Below are 12,988 nucleotides of genomic sequence, written 5' to 3' on the forward strand. Positions count from 1 at the left end.
ATGCCAGACCAGCGGCAGCTGTAGATGACTTTCGGAAATGGGCACACACGCGGCGCACCTTCACCAGTAGCTCAGGCAAGTTGGGGTAGGTTTTGAGAAACCGCTGAACCACTTAGTTTAACACATGGGCTCGGCATGGGATGTGTGTGAGCTTGCAGAGCTCCAAAGCCATCACCAAGTTACGGTCATTATCACACACAACCATACCTGGTTGTAGGTTGAGTGGCGAGAGCCACAGCTCAGTCTGGTCCCTTATACCCTGCAACAGCTCTGCGGCGGTGTGCTGTTTGTCATCTAATCAAATAAGTTTCAGCACGGCCTGTTGCCGCTTCCTCACTGCAGTGCTACACTGCTTCCAGCTACTGGCTGATGGCTGACTGGTGCTGCAAGATGACAATTCAGAGGTGGAAGTGGAGGAGGAGGTAGACGAGAAGAAGGGGGGGGGGGTTGCAGCCACTAATGTAGGTGGTTTTATAGTGGTGGAGCTCCACACACTGGGTTGGCTTGGTAGTCGTAATTATAGAAGAGAAAATTGCGGCACACAGGAACTTCTTTGCAATTACATATCATTTATTAATTTAACATTATAATCTTTGTCATGATCCAAAAACATTATGCATTATAGCCACTTTTGATAATCGTGCCGACCTGACGTTTCGATCCTAGATGGACCTTCTTCAGCGGTCTAGTTATCTACGGTACAACAGTGGCGGATCCAGAGCCTGGTCTCGGGAGGGGCACTTTCAGATTATTTTCTGTCCGCCACAACAATGGTGCTTATAGAACAGACTACACAGTGTAGCGGTATACTGTACATTGTGGGGCACAGTGTAGGCTATATGTGTATAACGAACATATTTCACATGAAAACTTACAATTACTTTGCTTGACCCTTGGGGATCTCGGACCCCACTTCCACACTTTGGCCGGGGGCTCGGCGGAGCTGATGTTGTGTTTTATCCTAATGAGAAAGATTTCATAATAAGGATTTGTAGAAGGGGCAGAGGGAGAGCAGAGCAGGGAGAGGATGGTGCTGCTGCTAGGGGGTCATACCATGGGGGAGTAATAAAGCCCACCATAATGTCCCCCCCAGTGGAAATAATTCTCCTTATAATGTGACCAGTATAATGTACTAGTATAAAATGCTCCAATAGATGCCCTCAGTGTCCCCCATTATTTGCAAGTATAAAATACCCCTTCTTAGTGCCCCCCGTAGATGACCCCATAGTACTCCTCTCCCCCCTTCCCCATAGTACCCACCATAATGTGTCCCAGTATAAAATTGTACTGTACAGAGAGCCCATAAAAAAATACCCCTTCTTTGTGGCCTCAGTAGATGCCCCTATAGTGCCCCCAATCATGTGCCAGTATTAACAGCCCCCCCTGTGCCAGTAATAATAGCCCCCCTGTGCCAGGATTAGCAGCCCCCCTGTGCCAGTAATAGCAGCCCCCAGTAATAACAGCCCCCCTGTGCCAGTAATAACAGCCCCCAGTAATAACAGCCCCCAGTAATAAGAGCCCCTAGTAATAAGAGCCCCTCTGTGCCAGTAATAACAGCCCCCAGTAATAAGAGCCCCTCTGTGCCAGTAATAACAGCCCCCAGTAATAGGAGCCCCTCTGTGCCAGTAATAACAGCCCCCAGTAATAAGAGCCCCTCTGTGCCAGTAATACCAGCCCCCAGTAATAGGAGCCCCTCTGTGCCAGTAATAACAGCCCCCAGTAATAAGAGCCCATCTGTGCCAGTAATAACAGCCCCCCTTTGCCAGTAATAACAGCCCCCAGTAATAACAGCCCCTCTGGACCAGTAATAACAGCCCCCAGTAATAACAGCCCCTCTGTGCCAGTAATAACAGCCCCGAGGAATAAGAGCCCCTCTGTGTCAGTAATAACAGCCCCCAGTAATAAGAGCCCCCCTTTGCCAGTAATAACAGCCCCTCTGGACCAGTAATAAGAGCCCCCAGTAATAACAGCCTCCAGTAATAAGAGCCCCTCTGTGCCAGTAATAACAGCCCCCAGTAATAACAGCCCCCAGTAATAACAGCCCCCAGTAATAACAGCCCCTCTGTGCCAGTAATAACAGCCCCCAGTAATAACAGCCCCAAAAATATTCAGGGATTAATATCACACACGTTGATGACATTCACAAGCCAAGGGGTAATCGACTCCAAAACAGTCACATTTCTCACAAAACAGGACCCCATCACACCGTTTTTTTAAACATTACCTAAAATTCCTTAACAATCCCCCGGGACGCCCCATAGTGGCCTCCACAGACTCCATCTTCTCTCCTCTTGCAATCAAATCCTTACACCACTGATCAGATCGTCCAAATCCTTTTTGCTTGATACCACCGACTTTCTTACCAAATTACACAAAATTGACTTGACACCCAACTGTACACTACTGATGTTGGATGTAAACAGCTTATATACCTCAATCGAACACGACAAGAGTCTTCAAGCAACAGCCAGGTTACTCCCCACTAATTCCAACTTGCAGAACAGACTACAAGACTTTTGCCTCAAAATGTTATACTCATCAAAAATGTATTTTTGTTTGGTGATACACATTATGACCAGAGGAGGGGGACTGCTATGGGGTCTAACGTGGCCCCTCCCTATGAAAATGCATATATGATGGTATTTGAAGAAGATTATGAACGCAAGTGGCGGTCCGAAACAACAATAGTCGATAGGGGTCCAAAGAGTATAGAGAGACATTAAGATACAAATCAGCTGATCAGTTGACAGGTCTTGTCGGCGCTATTTCAGTGCAGTACAGCCAGTCCTGACAGCGATTGTCTCACTTATTCTTTGAACTATAAGTACTAACATGGGAGGACAAGGGTCTAAAATGAAATTCCCTAAACCAGAACCAGGAGAAACTTGCAAAATCTATGTAGCTCGTGTTAGTCCAACAAACTATTACCTGATCAACCTGTGGGTAGATAATCTAGCAGGCTGGACTGAGGTAATGGATGCTGCGGATCCATTCTCCAGGGACGGTGATAATAGTATTTATCATATGGATATGGTCAAAGGACTATGTCTAGGTGATAAAACAGCCTGGCCGCATTTCGATGCGGATCCTTCCTGGGACATGGAGTACATCTCCAGGGGAGGAGAACAGTGGCTGGAAATAGCCCCCCACTGGTATGATGCAGGTAATAGCAAGAAGAATAAGAATCTAAAAAGTCCCAAAAATGATAGGACTCTACATGAAATAGAACAGGAGGTAGGCACAAAGAAGAAAAGTCAGAAATCCCCTCCACCTTATAATAAATCCACCCCCACGGCACCTCTGTACCCAGTTCTGACTCAGATTGAGGAAGATGCTGTAACAGCGGTTATACCATTGAAACTAGAAGAAAAATACCGACCCCCCATGCCAACATTTGGAAACATAATGGAGCGCGGTTTAATTACTGGCACACCGCATACTAGTTATAATACACGCAGTACAAGTAGACTGAAAGATGAAACAGAACAGGAATAATTAAAAGAGGGAGTCCAAGTAATCGCTCCCTTTCTGACAGTAGGACAACACTTAGTAAAAAAGCCCATAGAAATAGACGATCTCAACAAAATTATTAAATATTGTCCCAAACCTTCCATAGCCCCACTGGGGACTATTACATACCTAAAAAAAAAGGCCTGTAGAGGGCGCAACTATACACAGGAAGATTTAAAGGGTTTCTACCACTTCGGTTTCACATATTTAGCTGTCAGACACTAGCGATCCGCTAGTGTCTGCTCTGCCCAACCATCCTAATATAATTGCTTTTGGGGCAGCCGTTTTGCTAAAAAAAGAACTTTTATTAATATGCTAATGAGCCTCTAGGTGCTATGGGGGCGTCATTAGCACCTAGAGGCTCCGTCTACCTTCAGAAACTGCCGCCGCCCAGCGCGTCCCTCCAGCCCGCCCATCTCCTCCTGAATGCGATCCTCCTTGTGAGCGTATGTATTCTGCGCATGCGCAGTGTATGTCTGACCGCTTCCTTGCTCAGACATCTCCACTGCGCCTGCGCGATGACGCCATAGTGCTCCGAGGAACAGGCGCAGTGGAGATGTCTGAGCAGGGAAGCTGTCAGACATTCACTGCGCATGCGCAGAATACATACGCTCACAAGGAGGATCGCATTCAGGAGGAGATGGGCGGGCTGGAGGGACGCGCTGGGCGGCGGCAGTTTCTGAAGGTAGACGGAGCCTCTAGGTGCTAATGACGCCCCCATAGCACCTAGAGGCTCATTAGCATATTAATAAAAGTTCTTTTTTTTTGCAAAACGGCTGCCCCAAAAGCAATTATATTAGGATGGTTGGGCAGAGCAGACACTAGCGGATCGCTAGTGTCTGACAGCTAAATATGTGAAACCGAAGTGGTAGAAACCCTTTAAGGCTTATCCTGGATGGTATTATAGGAACACACACAACATGGTATTGGGAGAAGGTCAAATCTATATCAATGATTGCACAACGTGGTGATGCTCCAGATTGTATATGCAATACAGAAGAGGGGCAGAAAAGAATATGGGAGGAGATTGAGGTCCATATGAATGAGGTATTCAAACAAAAATCTTCATTGCCTGTAGCAGTAGCCTGCAAACAGAAATCTGCTGAAACAGTCACTGAATTCTGGAAAAGATTCATTGATTGCTGGAAGACTGAGGCCGGGCTATCTGTGCGTGACAATGATAGTTTGATTATTTCCACATTTATAAACAATTTGTCAGATAAGTTGATTTTAACTGTGAAGCAAAATGTGTCCTCATGGACTTCAGATACAACTGACGATTTTGAGAAACATCTCTTTGAAAAAGAAGCAGCTGGATGCTTTGAGATAAGGAAAGCAATATCCCCCACACACGCATATACTAGCAGAGGCAGGGGGAGGAGGGGTGGGAATAACAGCAGAACCTACAATGAAAAACATGAATCATTGCCAAATAATTGTTGTTATAACTGTGGAAAGGAAGGACATTGGGCACGTCAATGCTGCGCATCAAGGAGGGGTTGGGGGAGAGGTCAGGACTACAACACACAGAGACCTGACACTCAGTCACAAAATAATCAACCAAGTCAGATAAACCACAGACAAGGTTCACAGAGCCAGCCCAGATTCCCATTAGATTGGTATCAGCAAAACTCATACTGAGGATGCCCGGAGGGACACGCCCCAACTTTCACACAGGTCACAACGCATTGGAAGGACACACCAGTAATTCTACTTAGAATAGGAGGACGAAAAGTGGGGTTTCTAATAGATAGTGGAGCTACTTCTAGTGTGTTAAACAGCTCAATGTACAAAGGGCCTTTAAGGAAGAGTGCGCCCTCTATGGGAATAAATGGGGTACTGACAAGGACATACAGAACAGATTCCTTACCAGTAGAAACCATTGATAGGGAATACATTACAGATCATGCTTTTAGCATCATACCGGAATGTCCTGTGAGTCTTCTGGGAAGAGACTTATTCATTAAGTTAGAATTGCAAATCACTGTTGAGAACAATGGCATTAGTGTATACTCTGATGCTTTGCCTATAATAACCCCCACACCTCTGATCTTTACAAACTTACAAGATCACTCAGAATTAGAGGAAATAGACCCATCATTATGGGCAAAGGGGGACTATGATACAGGATTCATTGACTGCACACCATACAAAGCAACCATCAAAGAGGGCAGTACACCTGTATATCAGAAACAATACCCACTGTCAAAAGAGAAACTTGATGGACTTAGGCCAATGATAGAAGAATTCCTACAAAAGGGAATCCTGGAAGAGGTGATTTCACCCTACAGCACGCCCGTGAATCCAGTGACAAAGGCAGATGGTACTACCCGCTTTGTACAGGATTTAAGGGCAATAAATAATATCATTGTGCCTATTGCTCCTATTGTCCCAGATGTCACCTCACTTCTTTCTGCAATTCCTGCAGACGCTGTCTATTTCAGTGTGATAGATCTGAAGAATGCTTTCTTTTCTATCCCAGTTGATAAGGCAACCAGACTACTTTTTGCTTTTTCCTTTGACGGACGACAACTGACCTGGTGCAGAATGCCTCAGGGATATGCTGATTCACCTGTAGTGTACAGCATAGTCCTCCAAGCCACGTTAAAACCATGGTACCCCCCCCCCCCCAAGGTTCTGTGCTGCTGCAATATGTCGATGATTTGTTACTGTGTAGCATGTCAGCGGAGGCCAGCATTCAGGATGGTTTATCACTGTTACAATGGTTGTCAGGATGTGGTCACAAAGTGACACTTAAGAAAATGCAATGGTGTAAAATGCAGGTTGAATACTTGGGCTTTGTCCTCACAAAAGGTGAAAGGAGAATCAGTGCAGAAAGAGTCCAGTCTATTGCGGGTCTGGTCACCCCGCACACCAAGAAAGAAATGTTGTCTTTCCTTGGTATGATAAACTACTGTAGACAATGGATTCCTGATTGCTCCTACTATGGCAATGTTTTGAGGCAAGCCACTCTGGATGAAAATCCAGATTTGATTAAATGGTCTTCTGAAATGTACAATGCATTTGATTATTTGAAATGTTCACTCATGTCGAGTCCAGGGCTGGGCCTCCCTGACTATAATATGCCCTTCCACATGTTTGCACGCCAAAATTGTAAAACCATGGCGGGGGTACTGACACAAGAACACGAAGGCAAGTTGCGTCCTTGTGCGTTTTTCTCAAAGGTTATGCCCACCTCTATTCAGGGGATGCCGGCATGTCTGCGTTCCCTTGCAGCGTGTGCAATGATGGTAGAATTAGCAACTACTTTCACCCTGGGACATTTAACCTTCTTGCACACTACACATGATGTTGTAGGCTTACTCAGAGGTGTACATACACAACACATGTCAGCACAAAGATTATCTGGATATGAGATCCTGTTGCTCAGTAATCCTTCACTCCAGATTAAATATGCATCCAACATTACAGGACCAGCACCTATTTTAAATGCATTACTAGGGCTGAAAGGAACAGAAAACGTCCTTCCTGACACACATGATTGCCTACAGGTGCTCAATCATGAGACATCACCCAGGGCTGACTTATCAACTGTTCCCATACCTGACGCACAAGAAGTTTTTGTTGATGGATCATGCTCGCGCCCCACTGACACTATATTCTGTGCAGCATATGCTATTGTCATGCTGCCAGATATAGTCTTGGAAGCAAGCCCAATTTCCATCCAGTCTGCCAGATATAGTCTTGGAAGCAAGCCCAATTTCCATCCAGTCTGCACAGGCAGCTGAACTCATTGCACTCACAAGTGCTTGCATACTAGACACTAACAAACCAGTCACTATTTACACAGACAGCAGATATGCTCATGGTGTAGTATGGGATCATGGAATGATTTGGCAGAGGAGAGGATTCACTGCAGCAGACTGTAAGAGAATCTCACATGCGCAGCTAGTCACGGACCTCTTGGCCGCAATCAGATTGCCTTCAGATCTAGCTATAGTACATTGCAGGGAACACACAAATGGAAAAGACAGAATTTCAAGAGGAAATGCACTTGCAGATAGTGTAGCTAAAGACACAGCCAAGAGAAATCCAAATAGAATGAATCATGACAATTGGGAAATGGCAGTCTTACACCCACCCTCACCTGATTTGACACACATGCTAACAGACCTACAAAGGTATGCCACTGAAACAGAGGAGAAGGATTGATGCTATCCAATCTTGCAGAAAAATCCAAAGTCTGGATTGGTCTGCAAGGAGGGGAGGCCCTGCATACCTCAGCATAGTGCATCCATCTTCATTGCACACTTTCACTGGGTAGGACACAACAGCATACAAACTACCCACATGTTGTTGAGCCAAAGTTTTTACATCACTGATAGCAAACAGCTAGTCACAGATTACATACACATATGTATTACGTGCTTGAGAAACAACCCTAACAACCCACTGAAAATACCTCACCAACACCTTGACTACCCCACTACACCATTTACCCACTTGCAGGTGGATTACACGCATATACCTAAAACAAAAGGGAAACAAGAGTATGCATTAGTGATAGTGGACATGTTCCCAAGATGGCCAGAAGTTTTTCCTACAAAGGCAGAAGATGCTAAAACTACAGCCAAAATCCTCACAGCAAATAATCCCAAGATGGGGCTGTCCTCTGGTTATTGAATCAGACCAGGGGCCGGCCTTCACCTCAAAACTTAACAAGGAGGTAGCTAGACTGTTACAGGTGGAATGGAAATTTCATATTCCGTACCACCCGCAAAGCTCAGGCATTGTGGAAAGAATGAACAGGACGGTTAAAGACAAACTCAGGAAAGCCACTGCTGGTACATTTGAAAAATGGAAACAAATCCTACCCATAATACTTGCAGAAATCAGAATGACGCCAAATAAGAAGTTAGGGATGTCACCATTTGAAATTCAGATGGGTAGGCCTTTCCCCACACCATGGGCAAGACGCCCCCTGGTGGTGCAAGAAGGGGACTTGGACCTGATCAGAGAGGAGTATGTTACTAATCTGATCAAGGTCCTCAGTAAAACTGAAGAAAAAGTTGCTTGTAAGTCTCCTTCTCTTTCACAGGAACCAACCCATCCATTCCGGGTAGGCGACCAGGTCATGATCAGGATCTTAAAGAAGGGAAAGGAACCAGGAAGCTTCACCTACGGACCACCCACCGAGGTAGTCGCGATCACCAGAACAGCAGTCCTCACTGAACAGTCGCCCACGTGGATCCACGCCACAAGGATTAAGTTGGTGAAGAAAAGAGAGGTACTAACGGGGGCAGACAGCCCTGACCTCCAACAAGGCCCAGGGGTACTAACGGAGGCAGACAGCCTTGACCTCGAAGAAGATACAGAAGGGGTGCTAACGGAGGCAGACAGCCTTGACCCCCAACGGGATGACGCAGTCAGGAAATTCCTCGAGATGGCTGAGATACAGTGCCTTAATAATTGCACTTTTGTGTCTTCTACTTACTGTCCCACGGCTGTGGAACAGACAGACATACCTGAAAATGGAATGTAGAGGGGAAGACAATCTGTGGAAGACAAAGGAGAACTTATGGCTGTACCTGGCCAAAACTCTGAACTTAACTGACTTTTGTCTCCGAACCACTTTATCTGCATCTAACATTTTGGAGACATGTCTGGTAGCAGTCCCCACCCCAGTAGCTGTATGAACGGGGCTCCTACGTTCCCAATGGAATGACACGGATTTGGAGGATCATGATGTTAAATATAGATATGTAAATCCTGCTCGTTATGACTGTCCTACATATGAGACTCTGCAAAGTAATATGATAGAAATAATCACAGGTCTTGTTACAGCAGCAGAAATATGTTATAATTTCACCTGTGATGAGACACTATTGCCTCCCTGCATACAAGCAAAAATACAGAACAAGACTAAGCCAAATATTTGTGATAGAGATATGGATAGTTGCAAAAAGATAGTATCAGGAAAGAATATGCAATGTAATATTACTAAAACAGTACCATCCCTAGACAAACATGTGCCTCTACCAACAGGATGGGTATTGGCCTGTGGAAATTCTAGTTACACGTACATACCAGCCAATATTACAGAGGGACTCTGTACAATAGCTAGGTTGACATTAGCAATGATACCACTATTCCCAGCAATGCAGACACGACACACGAGAGACACTTCCCTACAGTTACCAGAAAATTGTGATTATAATGTGAATCTCCTCTCTAGAGCAGAATACATGAGTTTAGGGGTGTCTTTAATAGGGGTACCAGGGTTGGCCATATATAACCACAGGACAATATCAAAACTTGCCTGTTTTATGGTAAAACAGATAAATGTCACTAGTGCAATTCTACAAGATATGCTGCTGAATATACAATCATATAAAAAAGCTATCTTGCAGAATAGGGCAACTATTGACTATTTATTGCTTCAACATGGTGTAGGATGCTCAGCGTTCGCAGGGATGTGTTGTTTCAATTTATCAGATCACTCCCGTGGAATAAAAGATAAAATAGGCCAACTAGAAGAGATGATGAAACATATAAAACAAGATGTTGACCAAGGTTGGTGGGACTGGCTTTTTGGCTGGATACCTGACTTTGGTCAAATAAGGTATGTCTTAGGAGTGGCATCCGCCGTGATCGCTGCAATGGTGTTTCTCTGCTGTTGTCTACAGTGTGTGCCCTCCCTTCTTACCATATGTAAAAATGTGGCCGAAAGAGGGGTACACTCAACATTCCTCTATACTCCGGTAGAGGTGGATGAGGTAAACACAACCCCAACAAAGCCTGAGGATTATACTCCTGAAGGGTATATGAAATATCTAAAGGCTTACAAGCAAACCAAGGGAGAACCGAGAAAGAACCATATAGTATAAGGTATATATATATAAGTTTCTAAAGAGAGGATTGATGGCGTATAAGTAACTCCATTTTGTTTTATTCAGCAACGTGTATTAGGATTGCATCATGCCAGTGCACTATTCTAAGATTTCCATTCTGCCTTCCCCCCTCTGTAATATTGGAGATTAGTGTAAGGCCCATACATACATTTATTTATACAGCCTTACTTCACAAGGTCATTCTCATGTTTATACCTGAATGCTTAACTGCTGTTACTATGTACCATCTATTTCTGTAAATGCAGAGCTCATGTGTATTTAGGCCATACGATAAGGCAAATGCTAACATATGATTGGATGTAATAGGGGGTCAATCCTACCCTATATTAAGTGTTTGCAAGCAATGAATAAACAGAATGGATCAGAACAAGACACCTTTTTAGTCTCCACTCTTATTCATTCTCCTGGTACCGGATAAGACTTAATTCAAGCTGATCACCGAAATCTTGTGTCAGGGACACGTTTAGGCAAAGTTCCATATTGCCTTACACTGGGGGCAAACCCAATAAAACAAAAGGCAGCAAGTAAAAAATCGTAACCATGAGTAAGCAGGCACTCTGGAGAGCACCCAACAGTTTAAGGAGGGTGATGAGGGACTGATGGTGCCCCCTTCATCCCTTCCCAGGTTATAAGCAGGCCCCTGCCTCTTCCTTATGGCCTGTTGGGGCAATGTATGGTTAATGGGGTTGGTAATGGGGTGGGAAGGGTTAAAGGAATGGTGGTGTGGCTAAGGAGCAGGAAGGGGAGGTGGCGATGGCAAGTGATATATACGCCCCCTCCTGCCCCTGCCTCTTCCTCTGTTCGGCGAAGGCAAGCTGGTCCCCTGTTATGGTTTTTGTTTGTCTTGTGTTTGAATGCTCATGTTGTCTTTCCTTTTTCGAGGTTCCTGAGTTGGTGCGGAATCCGGAAGTCACAGCTGGCGGCAATGTAGAGAACAGGAGCAGATTTGGCGCACGTGCCCTCTGGTGTTCAGGGGTTGGCACACCGCACCGAAGGAGTGGTTGGAGGAGGAGTTTAAATGTGCCTTTATAATGTGAGCTGTGGCCGACAATCACCCAGTAAAAGAGAGTTGAGACAGTTGGGCGGTGTCCGTGTCCTTTTGTTTTAGGATAAGTAAATTATGGGGGCCTGAAGGTATGTCTTATCCTAACCCCCTTTTTTCCTGAATACCAACAGTCAGAGAAATCACTGAGCCACAGCAACCATGCAATAAAAGCAAAATATAATGTACAGATGTTACTTATCTTGGTGAAAGCAGCAAAGAAAGAGGAAGACACTGAAGAGGACACTGCTTATTATAGGATCTGTCAGGGGAGGGGCCTTTAATGTTATGATTATGTGATTTCTCCTTTGCTGCTATTGGTGGAAAGTAAAGGAAGAGATAGCAATAGGAGACTCCGTGTCTGGCTGTAAAACCAGGACTCTTCTCGGGTAGATTTGACTCTTTTCAAGGCCTGGGCTGCAATAATTCTCACCCTGGTTCTCAGAACCAACTTACTTTTAGGTCATAAGGGGCAGGCCACTGGAATCAGCACTTGTGTCACTAATGTAGGCTGCCCTCAGGGAGGTTGGCATAAGGTTGATGGCAGGTTCCCTTTAAAAATACTCAATTTATTTCGGGCCATACAATAATTATTATTTAGGATTTATAGTAAGCATATAGGATTACATATGTACTTATGGCCGCACGTCCATTATGTCTCGGAGGAACATGAGCTGCTCTTTATAAATGTAGGGCCTTTTCTTCAGTGGCCCTGAAGCACTGCGGCCGCGATGGGCCATTTCCTTTCTAAATTGGTCCCGGCAACTCCGCCATCTATTCTTTATTTCATCAACTACAAAAAACAAAACAAAAAAAGGAATTAATACATGACTTACTGTATGACTACCATGTGGTATTGTAGGGATGTCCTCTATAGCATAGCAAATGGCAAACTATCTCCTCGGATAACGTGTGCTATGTAATGGAGGACAACGTTACACGTGTGCTATGTAATGGAGGACAATGTTACACGTGTGCTATGTAATGGAGGACAACGTTACACGTGTGCTATGTAATGGAGGACAACGTTACACATGTGCTATGTAATGGAGGACAGCGTTACACATGTGCTATGTAATGGAGGACAATGTTACACGTGTGCTATGTAATGGAGGACAACGTTACACGTGTGCTATGTAATGGAGGACAGCGTTACACATGTGCTATGTAATGGAGGACAGCGTTACACATGTGCTATGTAATGGAGGACAATGTTACACATGTGCTATGTAATGGAGGACAATGTTACACATGTGCTATGTAATGGAGGACAACGTTACACATGTGCTATGTAATGGAGGACAACGTTACACGTGTGCTATGTAATGGAGGACAACGTTACACATGTGCTATGTAATGGAGGACAATGTTACACATGTGCTATGTAATGGAGGACAATGTTACACATGTGCTATGTAATGGAGGACAATGTTACACATGTGCTATGTAATGGAGGACAACGTTACACATGTGCTATGTAATGGAGGACAACGTTACACATGTGCTATGTAATGGAGGACAAAGTTACACGTGTGCTATGTAATGGATGACAACGTTACACATG

The sequence above is a fragment of the Bufo gargarizans genome, unplaced genomic scaffold, assembly GCF_014858855.1.
Source record: "Bufo gargarizans isolate SCDJY-AF-19 unplaced genomic scaffold, ASM1485885v1 fragScaff_scaffold_549_pilon, whole genome shotgun sequence".
Taxonomy (NCBI): Eukaryota; Metazoa; Chordata; class Amphibia; order Anura; family Bufonidae; genus Bufo; species Bufo gargarizans.